At 35.6% G+C, this 17,797-nt stretch overlaps 1 protein-coding gene across 30 annotated transcripts in view; it reads left to right on the forward strand.

Annotated features, from left to right (window-relative positions):
• The window catches only part of NRXN1 (neurexin 1), a 706,226-nt gene that overhangs the window by 365,530 nt on the left and 322,899 nt on the right, over nucleotides 1-17,797 (forward strand). The window lies entirely within an intron of this gene.

The following is a 17,797-nucleotide window of genomic DNA, read 5'->3' on the forward strand; positions in this document are numbered from 1 at the left end:
TCAATTCTTCAGACAGTAAAATAAGCAAGCAATGATGTTGTGGTTATCACGATTAAGCATCACCTCTGAAAATTCTTTCCTTTCAGTGCTGATATTTGCCCTGTGTTTATGCTGGAGATAGTCAGTTGTAAAGACTAGATTGGAAGAAAATTCTTTGATGTTTTAAAAAGTAGGAAATAATTTTTTTACCTATCTGAATGTCAGTTTACCGTGAGTAAATTAAAATGTTCCGGAACAGACACTGGCAATTATTGCCAATTGTATCTTGAAGAGTGTGCTCTGGTATTAGTATTCCTGGCAGGACTTTTTTTTTTCCTATGTTTGCAACATGTCGCTCTTGCTTCATTGCATGTGTTTTAAATTGGGGGAGATGAACATGATGATCAATTGGATGCAGTAAAAAGTCCTTCTGATATTACATTTCTTCATTTTTATCCTTTCTTAAGTATTTCCAAATCTCCTTTTCCTTTTGGTATATTTCGGTATTTTTGTTTATGGACTAAATTTCACTGTGAATGAATTTATTGATAAAGCTGCCTTAAATTCACTGGGACCAAGATGGACTTCTAAAAAGCAACTATTTTTGTAGACAGCCACGAGTACTGTCTCTGCCTAGGCCTTCGTGGTTCTGATATGTTTAGTTTCCAGGGCTGAATGTGCAGAACCTGTGCCTGAATGGGGATCTGCTGCATAACTGTACAAACCATGGTATGGCATAGGGCCATTATTAAATTTACTGTACGCTTCTGTGGTTCCTGGCAGTGCAGTCTCGTCTACTGAGAAGCCATTGAATTGAGCTCCTGAGGCAAAACATCCATTAAACTTTTTTCTTTAAAGAAAAAAAATCTTCTGCTAATTTGCTGCAATTTATGTTTGCTTTGTGATTCTGCAGCCAAGCCTGTCAATGAAACTGTGCTAATCATTAGGAAGTTAGTGCCTGTATGCATTCAGACATCCTACAACTACCACTCCATAACTAAAGCAATATTCTAAAAGAGTTTGGAGTTGTTTTTCCAGCGTGGTTAGAGGCTTACAAATCCTTGAGTATTTTGTTTGATGAAATAACTGTGCTTACAGTGTACTTTTTCCTTTTATATAGTGTAGTTTAATGATAGAAAATGGATGTCTCACAGATAAAATTGCATACTGCATGCTATTGTGTCCTGTCTCTAAAACTTAAGCCCTGTAATCTTTCAAAAATTGATCATTAGTTGCTTATCTTCTATAATGTTACTGTTGACTAAAAATTTGGAAAACAGTTAAATTGAAAGAAAAAAAGACTAGGAGGCAGTAGGTAGCAGTTTGTGGGAAGACCATTAGAAATAGAGAGTGGGTAGGAGAAGCATTTTGTATAAAAGGTTTCAAGACTCCAGAAATCCAAAATGAGAAAAGAACTATTTAACCATTTCAAAAATACTGAGTCAATTTTTTTCCCCTTTGGAAGATATACAAAACTCTGTTGATCCTCTGTGAACCTTGTCATCTCATGCAAAAAGCTGCAGCTCCATTCAAATTTTGAGTAAGCAAATTCTATTCCGTTGTACTCCTTCATTCTTGAAATCTGTGTCTGCGTTGCTCATCTGAGAAGCTTAATACTATAAAATTAATACAAAACTACTCCAATTGTCATTTTGGGGAGAGTGAACAACTGAAGAGGGTGGTGCTTTCTACTGATATTTTAGTATTAGTTTGAAAATAGGTAAATTTCCACATCAGACAACCATGTAAGTGCAGGGATGAGTTTATATCTGTCACATGCAGCAGTTTATTCAGATAGCCAAGAATTTTCAGGTGACTTAAATGGTCAAATTCATATCTGTTTCTAGGATTTGGTCTGATGTTTGTAATTGCAATAGTGTACTATCATGTGCACTGATAGTAACAGTAACAGTTACTTTCCCTAATTGTTTCTGAATCCTAGAAAGATGTTGAGAATAGCTTGTGCTATCTGAGGCCAGGACAGTTTACTTTATTACCAACCAATTCTTTTAGCTCGCTAAGCCATTTTAGACTCTCTCCTAACATGGTCGATTTTGTGTTATTCTGATTTTTTTTCTCATTTTGATCTTAGTGTCATGATTAGATCAGAGGTTTTACCATGCTAAGATAAACCCATGATCCAACTCACTCAATTTTCACTTTTTGTGAGATACCAGGTGCTTCTGGTGAGCACTTGAAAGCTGAATGACTGAGCTTACCTTTAGGAAATTTTGAAATTTAAAACCTCTTTTTACATTTATTGCTGGCCAAGCTTTTGTTTCTTAAGCAGTGATATTCCTAAAGAGCGATATGAAAGAGAAGGTTATTCTAATTTCACATTTTAGTGAGGTCCTGGGTGGAGGAGCACTGCTGTGTTTTATGGTCTTATCAGAATAATGCCAGATCTTCACATTGCTTAATCCCTGTTTAAAACTTTCAACAGTCCTGAGTTTCTAGTATACAAAAGATTGATGCATTAGCTACAAAAGTTCTGGATATTTTAATTAAATGCCATTTATCTTAAACATTTTAGCATTTAGTAGTATTGACTCTGTGCTGAAATTTCATTTTGCTTACAATTCAGTAGCTATGATTATCAGGGCACAATTGCAGCCTTAGTGCTCTCTGGTAAGGATGGGAAAATTGCTTAGACTGAAATGATTTGCAAATTTCTGCACATCAAGGGGTTGCCTGCCAAGATTCTGCTTTTCACAAATGTGAATCTCTCACAGTGGGAACACACATGGGCAATTGCTCTCCAAGAGATCCTTTATTCTCAAATTTGCTTTCCCTGGCTTGAAGCAGTTGCATGTTAGTTCCAGGTGCCTGTTGTGGACAGCTACTTCTGACCATCCAGACCATAATTTTAGGTAATTTTGCATCCTTATGGAACTTGTTAAAAAGCCATTTCAGAGGGACATTCCGTGCCTTCCAGGTAGGACACCTTGCTGAGCTGGTTAGGAAGAACATGTTTGTTTATATCTCTAAAAGATAGACTGGAAACAGCTGAAAGACCAAAACAGTGGGATGCTGGGAGAGGAACAAAGAGAAGACTATCTGGTCTCCCTACCTGGAGACAAGTGACTTTCAGGGAGATCAAAGTATTCTTCTGCCTCAGACAGCTCTCTGTAAACTGAAGGGAGAACATAAATTAAAAAGTGCAGACATGAGCTCTGATGTGAGGTTACTGAAATCAGCCTTTAGCCTTTGTAATTTAATCTCACAACCTGTGGAGCACAGTTTCCCATGGCTGCATTCACATGAGAGAAAGAATAACTGATTTTTCTTTCTTTAATCTTTCCCTTCTTCCACTTACTTTAAAAAAAGAAGCAATTAGACAAACTGAACAAACCCACACACACTCTCTTGTCTTTATTACCATTATCTTTTGGACCTAAATGTTAAACTTTGAGCTAATAAATTTTAGAACATCCTAGGGAAAAATAAAAGAGAAAATGCCTACTTTTAGGAGAGTTTTCCTTATTGGTTAATGGTCTTTCTTAGGAGGCATCAACAAAGACACTCACTCCAAGTCACTGCCCAATAAGGAGCCAATTTCCCTATCTTAGAAGTTGCCACAGAAGGCATGTTTTACAAAAGACAGTAAACGAGGTTCAATGATCATATCATCACTCCTGATCGTATGAATACTAAAATAATGTGGTTTGTTCCTGTGGAGTCTCATAGCACTCCATAGGGCAGCACTTGTTGATACTGTATCTTCTAATTTCATTGCTATTTCTTCTTGGGTTTGGAACTCAATAAGAATTAACCATCTCAGTGTGTCTTCTTAGTACAAATCTTAATGTAGTATCTTTTTCAGACCACCCTGCAGAAAACGTGAAGTAGAGAGTGACTCCTAAGTAGCAGATGAAAAAGAAATAATGAGTGTATTTTAAGGGCTGGTATAACAAACTAGAGAACACAGTGAAAGTTGAGGCAGCCTGACATGCACAAAGCTTTCTTTATTCCAGGGATGTGTGGCTGATGACATACAACTCCATCCATGTTGCCTGAAGAAAAAAACAAGCAGAGAGATCAAGGAAAGTTATCTAGTGGCCAGTAGGAAAGATAAGTGATAGGTCCTCCCAGGTGAGAATCCTGTCCTGGGTGTCCTGTTCCACACAGCAGGGAATCACATAATGTTGACAACTGTGACCACACCATTTTTTTCCTCAGTGAGATGACACCTGTTACCAGTACCTGTCATCAATAGCTGTCATCAATACCATCATCAACCTTTTTCTTGCTGGTCTTTTTTTTGACAATACTGACATTTTGACTCTGATAGGAATTTGCTTAGAGTGCAAGTGTTGCATGATATTTGACTGTTCAGCCCTGTGCACACCTGTTTTTTGTAACATTCATCAAGTATTAGAATGACTGTTATTTACTTACCTCACTAATATGGACTCAACAGTCTGGAAGTTTGCAGGAGGATGTGGTGGTGGACATCTTAGGGCAGAGCTAGAAACTGAAGCTGCAGGGAAAGTGGGTGAGGAGAGAGGGGAGAAACAGAGGGATTTAGACATTGAAATGAATCACCATCTCAGGGATTTTGACAGAAAAATGGTTACAAATGCACAGCACAAGGCTGCAGGGATGTGCAGTTGGGAGACCAGAAGAAAGCCACAACCACAGCATAGCCCCAGGGTATGTAGGTGGAAAGCTGAAGAGAAAGGAAGGCTGAATGGGGCGCCTTCAGTGATACATGAGGTACAGAATGGTGCAACATACTTAAAATCCTGTTTCTGAATGTGTCCAAAAGCACTTAAGTTTGGCAGCACAGAGCAGATAGCCAAAATTCCAGGTAGTAATGTGGCACAAGTACTCCCAAGGACATGTTATAGTAGCATCTAGACAGTTATGTGGTCTTTTTCCTCCTTGCCACTGCACATCTGATAAGTAAATGATACAAGTTTCTCTCTAAGGAGTCCTTATTAGATACATCCTCAACTGTCTGACTTATGATGTTAAAGAAATCAGCTGATCTTTGCACTCTCTGGAGAAAATGAACAGATTCTTCCTCTATTTGTGGCTTTCTTAAAATCACTTGTCTAAAGTTCTGAAGGTCCACAATATTTCTAAGCAATAATTTTTATGAAAATGAAAAAAGTCAAAGCTGAAATCTTTATTATACTTTCTGTATGACAAATGGAAAAACAATCCTGTATAGGGAACATGAGAAGACTATAGCGATCACTCAAATTATTCAGAACTACTCATCACTCAAAGTAAGAATTTGCCATTTAGAGAAAGCATCAATCTGAGTAAGAAATTACTGTAATTAAAGGTGAACATGGCTGTGAGGTATTTCTCAGTGCAAAATTAGTAAAATTCATTCTGAAACAACTTTGCTGTGGAAAATCAATATTGAAAAACAATACTGAAACCCAAGAAAATCCTGTAAACAGGATTATATTTGGAAACTCTTGAGGCATTCTCTTTCACTGTGTAGTACAGTTTTTCTGTGTTTCCATTCAGGTTGTTAATTCCAGGTTTCCATTCATTAGCTGCTGACTGGGCTGAGAATTTATCACCTGAATATTTTTTTTTCCCCAAGTTGGAGTTTAAAGAAAGAGTTTATCTAAACTGTCAAGCCCAGAGCAAGTAAACTCAGAGAAAATTTAGAGCTCAGACTGTATCTGATGCACAAACATGCTCATCTTAGATGTGCAACATCTAGCAACAACAGCTCATGTTGCACTATAATAGTTCCATGACAAGTACTTTATAGTACTGTATTTATGTGTGAGCAAATTTTGCATAGAAAAAATTAGTGGATACGGCAGGTTTGATGAGTTTTTGTTCCAATGCAATTCAGCTCCCTAACTCTTCAACTTGATTTAGAAGTTGTGCTTAACTTACTCAAATGTGCTTGTTTGTGACTGTAACCAAAGCAGAAACATTCAAGTCCCAACCTCACTGACATAAGTGTTTCCTTTTGACCAGTTAGTTTTCAAATATATAACAATCTGCCAAGTTGGGGCTGCTTCTTGGAGAAGCACTGTCTAGTGTTTTTGGGGGTTTGTCAAGTTTAATTAATTCATTCATTAATTGCAGAGAGAATCAGCCAACCTGTATCTTAAACAATCTTACATCGTTGTCTTCCTTTCTTTGTTTATTATTTTAATGAAATAACTTTCATCTGGAATGACCATGCTAAATTGGCAGCCTGTAAATGGCTAGAAAAATAGAATTTTTTTTTATTTGAAAATGGGATCACAATTACATTTTATTCTGAAATATTTTTTGAAACCTCATTCTTTTGTAAAATTCAAACTTTATTATACTCAAAGCTCCATTTAGGTTTAAAATAAATGTTTTTCTCTCCATTAAGCCTAAAACCTTATTTTTTTTTTATTTTTTTATTTTTACTGCATTGCATATTTGACTGTAAGCAGTTAAAGTAAAATTTGTTTTGTCAAGTTCTTCTAGATGCTGAAAATATAATTCTGAGCAGGCCTCCTTTTTAGTAATAAGAAACAGAATTAAGCCTCTACAGTTAGCCTTCTTCCATCTAGAGAAAATTTGGTACTTGACATAGCTCTGAGCCACCAGAAAGTCCACGTAGAAACTTTAGTTCCACATACCTTGGATATGCTTCCATGTGTTTAATTCACTTTTTTTCTAACCATGTAGTGCTGTTTATGTTTTCTTCTTTGTGCCTAGATAAAAAAAAAATCATTACTAGTTAACTACTATTAGTTAGCTCATTCTGAGTCTGAAGACAATTTGCATGTAGTGTGAGTGCTTTACCTCTATGTCCTTTCTGATTTCCTCTACATAACCTGGGCCTGTCTGAACTTATAGTTCACTTAGACACATCTGACACAGTTATTTTTATTACTGACTAGATGCTGATCACAGTCACATCTAAGTGTTACCTTTTGATGTTTTATGTACCTCTGCATTTCTTGCACATACTCAAGTGCCTTTTCACTCCGCATTTCATATGCTTTTAACCCAGATTCTCTGATTAGTTGTGTTGTAGCAGAAAGCTCTTCCTTTATTTTCTGTATTTATTATCTATTTAACTGTGAGAGCATAATAACAAAGGCTTGGTTAAATGCCAGCACTGCCTTTGTAGAGATCCTTTGGTGTATTTTGGAGGTCAGAACTTCTCAACCTCTGTTTCTCTGTAATAAACTATGCCAAAGGAGTGTTACAAGAATTTTAATTCTGTTAAATCTGTAAAGCCCTGAATCATAAGGCACCTCAGCATATGCTTAGAACATCTGGCTGAAAATGAGGACTTATAAATATACAGAGAAAGTTTCTGTAGGACAGATTAGAAAGCAGGCTTCTGTGCAGAAGGAAAAGCAGAGATGGGCAAGGTGGAAATAAAGGGAGAGAAAAGGAACAACAAACATAGGAGATTAAAGAAAAGGCAGATAATAAAAGGATAAGGAAGAGATAGCTAAAAACTACTTTTCAGTAAAACAAAATTCTTAAACAAAGAACACAAGCCTAAGACAAAAAGGAGGAAACAGATTAGCCACTTTTTATAATTAAATATTTGCTCTGTGTTAATAAAGGGAATTAAAACAGTTAAGATCATATAATTTAATAGATTATCCTTCACTGTGATTGACAATATTTATTGCCTGTAGAGGTACATTAATGCTCTCTTGGGAAGATTCAGGAAACAAATGTTGCTATGGTTTTAGTTGGTTGTAGGTAGAAAATTACTGTGTTTTTGCTTATCCAAATACAAAATTTCCAAGCTTTTGAAGTATGTACTAAATAAATCTAAAGATATTATCAGCAGGGTTTAAAACAAACAAACAAAAGGATATGAATTGTGTGTATAATGATTCACATTATAAAGAAGTAGCTCTTCTTTTCTGAATTTATTTCCCAGAAAAACATGTGTGAAATGTTTTAATTCCCACCCCTCATCCTCCCAAATGGCGTAGTAATGTAAGGATAGAAAATGTGAAAGGCTTCAGTTCTTTCTCTAAAACTCATTATAGAAGATTCAGGCTGAGTAGTCTTTCTGGTTTTCATCCAGCTGTTTCCTTAGGATACCTGTGCCTTGAAGCATTTATTCTCTTTAAAATTAAAGAAAAGAAAATGAAGAGCTAGAGCATATTTCTTTGTCAAGGCAAGACAACTCCATTATTTATTAAATTTTAATTCCTCTGTTACATTTTGAGATACAGCAGATGTAAAGCTATATTAAATGTTCCACACAGCTATCATTTAGTAGCAAAAAATGAAGAAAACCATCATTTTATGTGCTCTAATAACTTAAACATTATCTATTATAATAATTCCCTTAAATGGCTAAATAAATAAAAATGAAATGTCATAGACATTAAGTATCTGTTGGAACATCTGGCATTGTACCTTGGTAACATGGAAATCCTACTGCACCTGAAACTTGTCATTTTGTTAGGATGTTACTTGATGACTATGAATGTGACTTTATTGTAAGTGCAGGTCAGAAACTCTTTGTCTAGAGCATAATGAGTAGTGCTAGATGAAAAGTGACTCCCACTATGATGGAAAGAGAGCGATTTCTTGCAATCGACTTTTGAAGATCCAGAAGGTGATACTCAACACGTCCATTTAATGGAAAAGAGAAAATGGCTGTTGTCTGTATTGACTGATACAGTATGGAAGCTTATCTGAAGAATTAGTAAGTACAGGAGAAACTAAAACTTGGTCCAGAATAATTAGTCTGTAGCTTCCTCCTCACCCCCTTCTGTCTTGTTTTATATTTGTGTCCCTCTGTTATTCTGTGTGAACACTTTGGACAGAAAGTACAGTACAGTAAAGTTGATAGAACATGAATCTATTGTCAACAGGTACTAAGAAATCACAACATTCAATATATTAATCTTTTTCATTACCTTTATACGTAGGTAGGATTTTGGAGAGGAAAATGGCAAGAGTCTGAAGGTAAGATTGCAAAGCTGTATTCGGGTGACTCAGTGGTGCTAAGTGAGGACCAGTAAATGTCTACTCATAGTGCATTGTCAAAGAAGCTCCTAGTAATGTTAATGATACAAGAACTTTGACTGTCTTTCAGAGTATGGTGTCTGATGATAATAGGTGTAGATTCCTTATAAATAAATGCTAGTGGTCTAATTCATTAAGAGCAGCGTGAAGGTGGTTGAGATCAGATGAATTTTAGATGTTCAAACGCTACTCTCCAGTTTTCTCATGGTGAACATCAACATTTACTTGCTGTATGGAGCTTACCATTTCAGCTGGGAAGATTCATGCAGCAGTTAGCACCATATATATGACACTTTTTGAATTACATATTTTAGAATGTCAAGGAATCTCATTTCCTTCTACAAATATAAATAAAAATCCTTATCACTGCAATACCTGAAGTTATATAGGCACATTTCTCTTTTTGGGATAATAATAAGATATAAATCCTAATATTTTCTGCTGGAAGATTATGTTTCTAATTTATCTGTGGGATGTGTAGACACTCTCATTCAGATCTATAAAAAAATTGTTTAAACACTCTAATGTATTTTCTGAAAATAAAAAGCGGTTTTGAAAATAATGGTACCTTTTTATTCCAATAGAGGCTTTAAGAGGTATTGGGAACAGTAAGATTCATCTTTTTTATTATTGCACTGATAACACTGCTTGTATTTGTTTCTTAGAACAGAGCATAATTTAAGTAGACCAAATCTTTTTCTGAAGAATAATATGGAATGAACAAGAATTAAATTATTAAAAAGGGCTAGGTCTGTGGCTTCTGTATTTATGAATGCAGACACTTTGGAATGGTCAGAGGCATAGTTAGTTCTGAGAATGAGAGTTTTCATTACAGAGCAGACTCTGCGAGCAGATGCCATGGAAGAGAACGTCTATTGCTTGTTGGCATCCCTACCGTGACACGGGTTTGGGAACTTACCTGTGCAGAGTCACAATTACTGAATAACATCTGTGCAAGGAAAGCGTGTTTCCATATGTGCATTATGTCAAAACTGGTTCTTCAATACAAGTCCCAAGTGCTTGGATGTTGACTTGTGTCATATTTAGGAGCTAACTAGTGAGGTTCCGAAGAACACTTCACTGAACTCAATGTTCTTGGGTAGCCACTCTCCTGTCTGAGGGCCAGGGGACAAATAGTGGTGCATATGTTATGGGTTTCTCCATCAATCCAAAGTGTCAGTGGCAAATTAATTACCTATCCCATAAATATATTTTACTGTATCAGTGGGAAATTCCCACCTATGCTATAAATATTGTGTCTAGGGATGCCCTGGGATAAGAAGCATTGTATAAAGGTAGGTCATTATTGTTATGTTACATTATCTAAATCCCTTGTTCCATGATTATCTGCTTTAGTGACATGTGAGTGAAAAAAAAAAAATCTAAATAAAGCACAAAGACATCCAACCATCCAACCTACCCTAACAAGGAAAAGTATTGTTAGGGAAATCATAGTGCTGAGGTCTAAATATTTCACAATTAGGCATTCATTTGGAAAGAGCAGCTGCTCTATATCCTCCACATACTATTTTGCTTGCATTGTTTACTTATTACAAAACACAGAATATACTTTTATTGACTCTGTTTTCCCTTACAGTCTTCTAGGAGTGTAATAATGAATATTCACATTAAGAAACAGCTTCAAGGTTCTAACACCAGCAGCAGCTGCGCTTCTTACAATGTCTGCAGTCACTTGGGTTGACTAGATGTAAATAATTTACATGTGCTGTATATAGAAGCCCTTTCAGATCTCCATATATTTATGCTAATACGTAACTTAGATTTTGCTGGCAACCACTCAGTTGATCAAATTGAAACAAAAAGTAGGTTGTAGCTGTTTAGGGAGTCGTCTCGCAGTTGCCCTGAACAACTGCCATGTGCAGTACAGAAGCCATCATAGTTAATGTTGGATCTCAAGATCTCTGAGGAATGTTTTAAAGCTAATTATCACTGTCAAGAAAGTCCTTGAGGTCAGAAGGCACTGACTGAAGTTCTATACAGAGCTTGACTAGTCAACTATGACTTCAGAATTTATTAGTATCCAAACACATCAAGGAGCAGACAGTAAGCTCTTTTGATTTCAAGAGCAAGATTGTTCCTCATATTCTTTCATTAATGATATAAAGCTGCTGCAAGTATACAGGGAGAATCATTTCTTCCTTCAGTATCATAGAGGATCTTATTAGACAAAAAATATGAGGAGGCTCAACTCTTTGAGCTGTGAAATTACACACCCCTGCCTATGGATGTATCTCTTGTTTAGATTGAAAACAGTACATGCAAGTAAAAAAACCATTCCCCTAGATATCTCTTAAGGCACACAGGTGATCTATTTGCATATACAGGTAGGGATTCTTCTTTAGGAAAAATTCACTGTCTTTGTGGTTTGGTCAAAAGAGTTATTGCTAGATGTGTATGCTTTACCTATTTGTCATCTTGCTTTTCTGCTCTATTTATTTTTGTGGTCAGTTCTTTTGGATTATGGTTTTACCTGAAAGGGCCCGACAGGATCGAATTGAATACTACCATACAAAGACACAGACAATCAGGAAACTTCCAGCATAGAAAATTATGTTATGAAACAACATCCAATGAAAAATGCATTATTTAACAATTTTAGAACAGTACAGAAAATATTCATAAAATTGTAGTGGGTGGTATACTCTGCAGCTTTCTATCAGGAAATCATTTTTTTGCTTAATTTTAGGTTTCCATCAACCAACAAATACACATTTCAGTATTCTTGTTGATTTGTCACAGTAATTAACTTTTCTTTTGCCTATACATTTGGGTTTTTTTTGTAAGCTGAAAGGAAAAAGATAATTTTTGCCTCTGTTGCTGACAATAGTGGTGAGGACATTTAGATGTCATTGCATTGTGCTGTAACACCTAGGCAAACAGTAAGGAATTGCTTTTGCTGGAGGGATATCACTGTTTGGCTAATGAGGGATATCACTGTTTGGCTAATGATTGCTCAAAGTTATATTTATTCATGTTACAAAGACATATGTCCACTTCATAGAAAATTAAAAATGTCAACGCAGAATCTCCAGATGATGTCTTTGCCTCATGTTAGTCTTTTCTTAAACCAAACAATATCTTTGCTACAGGCCCATAGCATCCCTTGGATGCACATGGGGAGGTGCAGAGAATCAACATTTTACTTACATAACAGAAGCTAATGGAATAGTTAGTGGCATTTCAATAGCTTATGGTGAATAACAGGGTGCCAGTACTTTAACAAGTGAACTCGTGATACAGCCTGTGTCTCAAGGGAGCATGTGTTCCAAAAGAGGATTCAGTGACTGGAAGAACTTATTTGTGTTTTTTTTTTTTTCTGTGTTAAATGAAAAGGCTTGTTTTTTACACAGAAGAAAGAGCTACACCAAAAAGCATTAAAACAGATTTGACCCCCTCCCCCAAACCCACCCCAAAAAAGTAGTGTTTAGCAGCATTTTAAAAATGTTTATATGTAGCCCTGAAGGTGTATATTGAGGCAATTTACTATACAGAACAGGAATTAAAATACTTAGCTAGGAATGAAATTTGTAACATTTGCTATTTGATGCAGTTTGGTCTTTACAAAAGAAAAATCTTTACTTTTTTCAAGCCCTTGGAACAGTCCTCTTGGGGCTTATTAATGTTTACTAGGCAGTAATAAGCATTACATACACAGGTAAATCATTCCAAATGGGCACAGTAATCACTTCAGGCTTTCCTTTATTTTTGTATAGAGACAGGAGAGAGAGAGAGAGAGAGAGAGGGAGGAATAGATACACTTATGGTCTTCAACATGCTTATAGATACCTAGTGAGGTTTTCAAAAGAACCTAACACCGATGGGTTTTAATAATAAATAAGTAAATATTTGGGAATATCCTGCTTGTGCTTCTAAATTTATCTTTAAACTTATATTTGACTATCAAAATTGGCTTGTAGAATAAAATTTTTCAAGTTTTACGTGGCTGAGGTGCCTGCATCCCACTGAATTCTGCTTTAGTGTTTAAATCACGTGAGAGTGAGGTGATAATAAATGGATTTATGATTCTGAATCAAAGGTGTAACTACAATTTATATAAATAGATCCAGCTAGCATTAAATAAATTGGTGAGGTTATTGGTAAGACCTGTAGGTGTCAAACTTACATTTATGTGTGCACCCATATAAGCTGTACAGTCCAGTCTGAAGCATACTTTGCCACATGTATATTGATTTCACAAGACAGATTCACTTTAGTGTCTCTGTCTTGCTGTAATTGCAATTTTGGATGGCAGTGCATAGCACAAGTCTTGAATGCTACACAAAATTGTAAGTCTTTAATTCTTAAAGAAAGTGAATGATTGAATGGCAATTCCTGGACAATTGCCATAATGATTATTAGTGCAGATCATATGCTTACTATCAACATATATTCCGAATCATTTTCCCAATTTAAGCTTTCCAGCTGGTGAGTACTACTGTTTTCATCTTTCCCCTTCGATAAAGTTCTATAGTTGGAATTGCCTCAAATCACTTCTCTGTTTTTACAATGATTTGCTTTCTTCTAATCAGAACAACTCCTACTTTTTCTTATCTTTTTTCCCCCATGTTTTCTTGGTAATTTTTTGGTTTGCAAATTAATATTTCAGTTTATAAGTAATGTTCTAAAGAATAATCTTCTATAGTTTAGAAACAGAGAACTTTAAACCATAGTTGCATATTTAAATTCTTAGGTTTTCAACTGGATTTCAATTACAGTGTACATAAGTACCTCCTTATAAATATTCTTATAAATAAAGAATTCAGCTTTGTGTTTGCCATATAAAATGTGATGTTTCTTACTATAAATCACCTGAAAACAAACATTTCTGCTGAAATATTATCTCTGTGGGAAAGTGGATCATAGGTAACTTTTTGACATAGAGGGTCCAGTGGCAGAGTTTGTGAATTAATATATTATTAAAGATGTACTTGAAATGTAAAATTCTGGAACAAGTCCACATTGCAAGATTGCTTCCTTATGCTTGATTGTCTGTTGTGAATTCGTCTTTTGGTTTCATAGAAGATTTCCATTAGGAAAATTCCTGAAAAACGTTTAGAACAAGAGAACAGCTTAAACTAAAGTGTCAGTAATTTCATGGTGAGTTACACGTCTTGAATATAATAGTTCAGCACCACTCGGTTGCCATGGTTCATTAGTTATCATCAAACCCCCAAATCATCTTTGTGCAGAAGCCCAAAAGTCTCTAAATATGCACATGCAGTGCAATTATGAAGTAATCAAAATAAAATTTAACAATTTTGAAGTTAAATTGAAAATAGATAGTCCTTTGAAAGTCTTAGATTAAAGAGAGGCAACCATATGTAAATCAGATACAGTAGTGCTAAATTATCTTGTTCAGTGTCTATGCTTTCTAAATGATAGACAAGGTAACTGTACGGAATGATTCCTTTGAAGGATCTGACAAGCATGATTTATAGCATAGCCCAAAAGACATTCTTCACTTGAATATTTATTCAAAAGAGCTTCATTTTCCCCAATTCTAATATTGAGGAATTATATCTAAATTGTGTCTTAACTTGTAAAGTAACAGGAGGGAGAATATAAATTACACTCTTACAAAAATGTACAAGAGATTTAAATTGGAAAATTGCTATTTTGGAATGCAAGAAAGCAAACTACAATTAATCACTGTTCTTCCTCTCATCAAACTTCACAGTGAAGCTTCAAGAAACATAATGTAGTATATTAACAGGCTCATTTAAAACCCTTTCTCAAATACTATAAGCATCTGGGGGAAAAAAAAGGATATCCTTGTTTAGAATAAATCATTCAATGAATTAGTACTTGAGAACCTAAAACTAATTCAGTTTGTGTAAAATCTCCAAGTTTTTAAAAAGCTTAACTCGTGGAATTATTTTTAGATTCAACCGTTTATGAAAGTTGCCTATACTCTCCATATGGAAGGACAAAGTGACAAACTGGAACCTTAACCCAAGAAAATATGCCCTTCAGATTTTCTGTAGGTTTTTGAAGGGTTGGTTATATTACTCTAAAGCACTAATATCCAAGTATTATCCTAATCAATGTTACAAATACAGGCTTTTTCAAATGCTAGATGCTCTGCTTCGCGTTGCTGAGGCTCCCCATAGAGACTTCACATCCAAACTAAGTTAGACATATGTCTTCCATCTAGAACCCTCATCTCTGTGTATTGCACATTGATGACTCAGCTTTTAAACCTCATGAAACAGATTTGCCCACATAATTGTTTGCATAAGCAAATGTTCTCTTTGAGCAACCTGTAGCTCAAAAGTATTTTTTCTAGCTTTGTGTTCTGCAGGAAAAAACCCTCTTAAACTCTAAAAAACTCTTAAACTTTCTGTGAGGGCGTGTTTGCATTGCTAACTCTTTTTCATGTACACCACAGATTTTACTCTTCCCTTAATCTCGTCTGGCTTTCCAACAATATAAAGAAAAGGTAATTCTTCACAGAAGAGAGAACCTACACACAAGTGTATTTTCCGTTCATCTTTCTTTTTGGTTTTGGTCATAACTGCTTGATTTGATAGATTTTTATTTTTTTTTAAGGATTTCACAAGGAGGTAGGTTAAATACTGCATTGCTGAGTCTTGCACAGCTGTAGGTCACATGTACCAGAAGGGACCAGAGCCTGTTCAGCCTATTCCATTGCAACATTCTGGGTATTCATTCATTGATTCATCATTAGAATTATTTCAATAATTTCTGAAGGATGATAGTGAGAAAACTGTCATCAGGTAATCTCTCAATCTTAATAATAGTAACCTCAACCTGAGAAAATTTGCAGAAGCATTCTTTGAAAGGAGGGATTTTTTAAGTGCTTATTTCCGGTCCTATATTTAGAGAAGGATTTTATTGCTTAATAGGTAGAAACTGAATTCCATCTAGGTATTTATCCTATCTAATTACATTTTGCAACTACACTAATTCAGCAACTCAGGAGTAGACAGATAGCTTTTTTCACTTCTAATTCCCATAAAACTGTCCTACTGTCCAACCTTCCTGTTGTTGCTGAAGCAACAACCTTCCTGTTGTTTGAGAGGGGCCTGTATTTAACAGTCTCAAGTGATTTTAAACATTTGGAGGACCTACTGGACAACTGTGTCCTTCAGGAGGCAGCTGGGATCTAGGTGTCTAAAATTCCACTACACATCCATGATTAGCTGCCTGAATTGTTTCCTTGATATCTTAACTGCTCAGATGTTGTAAGCTCATGGAAGGCACCAGAGGCAAGTCAGGAGTAACATATTGCATGATTAAAGTACAGGAATATCTGTGAGAAAAGATGCAACCTGTCCTGATGCATATGATATATTACATAACATGTAAAGCATTTTTGACAGCGAAGCTGAAATTTTGATTATTTTTTATTATTATTTTTATTTATTGGGGTGGATTTTTTTGGACAGCACGAACAGGACCCAGATGCAAAGCTTTGGAAGATTTTCCAGTAGCAGCAGCTGGCTCCTTGGCAGTCTCCTCAGGCAGTTGTGTTGATGCTTTGTAGTTGCCTCTGGCTCTCTCATGTAACTAGGCAGCTGATGAACTTCATTCTATGTTTGGATGCCATTTCTTTTAGATACCATTGAAACACCTTAAATTTTAGGGAAAATGCACAATTTTTTTGTACCTGTGCAAGATATGTATATGTACTGATATTTATGTATCATCTATATAATGATGTATGTAAAATGATGCATCTATAATATCCTTATGTGTATAACTTTAAAATTCCATCTGTTCAACAGATTTCTACTCTAGAAAGTGCTTTGCAGAGAGGTACTCAGTTCTTATGGAAAAACCTTATAAAATAGTCACTGAAGTCCTGCAAAGTAGGTGGAACTAAAAGACTAAAGATTGGTGTTACCATGAAGCCTGTGCCCATTGATGGAACTCATCAAAAATACAATTTTCTTTTGTAGTAGTATCCAATGTGAATAGTTATCCTAGCTAGCCATCTCCCTTATTCCTATGTGGATTTACTGTACCTGTCCATTTTAATGAGTTCTTTATTAGCTGCTGTGCTTTCCTTCCCTACATAGAAAAGTACACAAACATTCAGAAATTACTTATATGGCTTCCAAATTAAAAAAAAAAAAAAAGGAGGAAGGGGGAGGGCAGTGAACACATGTTCACGTTGTACTGTGCCATATGTTGTAGTAAACTGGGTGTATGAATTACCATATGTGGATTTCCTTATCTCTGCCCCTTACATAACTTTGACATTAATGTCCAAATTGCCAGAGGAAAAGGCAGTGGGATACATTTTTAGATCATCTTTGAGAAGACTTTCACTGGATGACTAAATTTTTTCAAGTGCAACTAGCTACAAAAGGTAAGGAAGGCATTAGCAGATATTTTTTGGTGCATTTAAGATTGTTTGGGAAGTCAATCACTTATATGAGTGAAACCAGGCATTTTGAGAACCGTATCATGATGACTGAGCCTGCATTTCATTACAGGGGTAAATTTTTGCCCACAGCTGTTGTAGGAAAACCCAGTACCAAATTGAAAAAGTACTAATCTAACTTCAACATCAGACTTCTTTGTCTCAAAGGTTAGAAACTTTCATAAAGCTATTTAAAAGCTTGATAATGAAAAAAATGCGTAAGAGATTTAAGCTTTTTGGTTTTGGTTAAGAAAGATCCAGTATCATTTGCAACCATCTAAACTTTCTTCTGTGCCTCCTGCACCCCTTTTGGAGGAGAAACATGCTCCTGATTTGCTTTCCTGTTGTCAGAGAGTTATTGCTCAGGTATTGGTTCTGTTCCTAGCTGCTTCAGACCTGCATTCAGCTGTGTGTACTTCATCCAGCTGATGCAGTGCTTTC

The sequence above is a fragment of the Corapipo altera genome, unplaced genomic scaffold (assembly GCF_003945725.1).
Source record: "Corapipo altera isolate COAL_440 unplaced genomic scaffold, ASM394572v1 48, whole genome shotgun sequence".
Taxonomy (NCBI): Eukaryota; Metazoa; Chordata; class Aves; order Passeriformes; family Pipridae; genus Corapipo; species Corapipo altera.